Here is a 2832-nt window from a genome sequence, read left to right as displayed (position 1 = left end):
TATATATATATATATATATATATATATATATATATATATATATATATACATACATTATTTTAAGAAAAGAAATGTAATAATACGCGATTATATACTCAGTACGTTAAATATGTAAATGCGTTATATCGAGATGTTCGATGAAATTAACATTCGTAGTAATATTGTAGATAGTATTATACGGAGAGAATATCACAGTTTCTCTTCCATATAAATCATTTTCAAGCTTTTATTATTGTTATTAATTTACTTATGGCAAAAAATATACTTTCTGATATACGTAAACAAAATAAATATGTTGCTACAAATATATCATGATACGCAATAAAGTAGTAAATTATAAATAATCTATTTATCAACTAATATAGACAACAAAAACAAAATATTTTTAAGATTTCAAATATCTCAGTAATTTAAATGGAAAAGATAAAAGTACGAAGCAAACTGTGTTTAATCATTTAAATTAAATCTACTATATGCAGTACGAAATGGAATTCTATAGAAAAAATTATTAGAACAAACTATCCTGAGTGTAAGTTAATTAACCTAAGAAGACAGACGATATCAAATTCGACATGAAAAACAAGTCAAAATATATATGTCTACTTTCTAATGACAGTAATCTAAAATGTAACAAGTTCGGTTGATAGTTAAGACAAATGTTTTAATAACACATATGAAGTGTAGGGATAGTCAATTACTGCAGAATGTGGATCTCTTTCTCACAAATCAATTTCTTATAAATTTCTAAAATAATTTTTATAATAAAATTCCCTCGGTGTGTAATAATAATGGGGTCCTCTCAAAAGATCCGAGATATATAACGACAGAATCTTATGAAAAGAGTGAGATGACAGCGAGTACTGGATAAAAAAGAAGAGAACAAGAAAACGAGCGACCTCATGTGCAACGTACACGTAATACGTAGAGACGACAAGAGTGGCAAGGTGGAAGAGACGAGTTATTAAAATGTAAATACGAATCGACAATCTGTAACGCATCTAGTCACGTTAAGCGCGTATGCGCTGCTGTGTGGATAAACGCGTCGTGAATATCGCGAAAATACGGTGACACCTGCAAATGGGCACGACAGAGGACTTGATCGAATGAATTTTTCTCGCGCATAATTTCCCGTCCCACAGGCGCCGATGTTAACTCGTTGGTACTCTTTGCACGTCAAAATGACCCGCAAATATCCTATTAACGGTTTTTCTTTTACACATTAGAAACACTGACCTGTCCGTCTTTCTATCTGTATCTTTTAGTCGCAGCAGTATGTTATATTAATCTTTCTTTTTATTTTTTAATATAAATTTCAATTCTCATATTTATTTCTTGTTATTCTTCTCACAACGACATTTCAGATTTATATAAAAATATCGCTGTGAAAATAACGACATCATTAAATTTATAAGATAATGATACATGTCGTGTACATTAGAATTAGAACAGACATAAATTCTCTTAAAATTGTGTTCACTAAAATAATATATAATTTCATCCTTAGTGAAATCTTCATATATACAGCCCCTTTCTCTCATTAGAATTCTTCTAAAATCAAAAGAAAAATATTCTAAACATAATATTATTCCCCTTTATTAGAAAATAAATACTCTTTCAATAAAAGTTTTTACCTATAATATAGAATTATAGAAAATAGCACCTTGCAACTACAGTTCTTTTTTTAAGTGTTAGAATTTTTTACTTCTGGTTTAGAAGAATCCTCTTAAGGTCATAATATAAGAGAATTCTGTTAAGGTTGAGATAATCTTCTTTTAACTGTTAAAAGACCCACTTGTCCCTTAAAAATATTTTATAAATAATTCTTATATTGTTTTCGATAATTTTACGCTTTCATTCTACCAAAAAATCATAGAATAATATATCATCGTATATAATATCACTCAGCAGTTCATTTTCCATAGCCCGTATCAGCAGGATGCCGCTAATCTGACGGTCTCCTTCGAAATGCTGCGGCAACAGCCGAAAATAAAAATTCCACGGTGTTCTGCTTCTGTTTTTTACGGCGACCGCCATAAATTCGTGCAACCGATTCCGCCACCGCCTTCTTTCTCTCGAGAAGATTTTCCCTCTCTCTCTCTCTCTTTCTCTCTCTTTCTCCCATTCTCCTCTGCCCGTCTGCTCGCAGATTTATGGGCTTATAGATTCTTCCTCCTCCGAAACCTCCCTGGAATTTCGCGGAGGTGGAGTTCCGCCCTGACCATCGGTCGTTCCCGCCCCCCGTTGACTCTCTGCTGCTTCTTTTATTTCCTACGATTTTCTCCACTGTCATTCCCGATTCGCTTCGTCGTATTCACTCTCGTCACTAAACACACCCGACCCTCAAATTATACATAAAGATATAGTAAAAACGTGTCGACCAATTTATTCACTTTGAGCTGGCATATCTTTCAGACGAATACTTTTTTCTTGTATTCCGACGTAATATACGGCATAATATCACAAACAGCTATTCTTTTCATTTCTCAATATCACGCATATTTAACAGAAATTATTTATAAGAAGAAAACCTCGAAAACCTTAAAAGGTATGAAAATAAATTTTAACTAATATTTCTATATATCTATAATTCTATTTTAATATTTTAATGTTAGAAGTTAGCGTGGAAAAAACAAACCAGATAGATAACTAACTATATACAGGGTGTTCGGAAAGTACCGGGACGCCCGAATATCAGGAAAAATATAAGTTTTACAAAAAAATGTTTCAGACAAAAGTTGTGGCGTTTAAAAAGATGTATTTACTGATCACATCAGTTTGACCTTGGGTTGCGTAGCGAAGGTCAGGTCAAGGTCACATTAATTTTTTTAAATG

General features: G+C 32.1%; 1 protein-coding gene across 5 annotated transcripts in view; it reads left to right on the top strand.

The window, feature by feature from the left end:
• LOC116854090 overlaps positions 1 to 2832 on the top strand; it is a 220381-nt gene that overhangs the window by 198999 nt on the left and 18550 nt on the right. The window lies entirely within an intron of this gene.

Source organism: Odontomachus brunneus, unplaced genomic scaffold (genome assembly GCF_010583005.1).
Source record: "Odontomachus brunneus isolate Ranch 3 - 2012 unplaced genomic scaffold, Obru_v1 Obru_scaffold_008, whole genome shotgun sequence".
Taxonomy (NCBI): domain Eukaryota; kingdom Metazoa; phylum Arthropoda; class Insecta; order Hymenoptera; family Formicidae; genus Odontomachus; species Odontomachus brunneus.
This window is presented reverse-complemented; position numbering and strand designations above follow the sequence as displayed.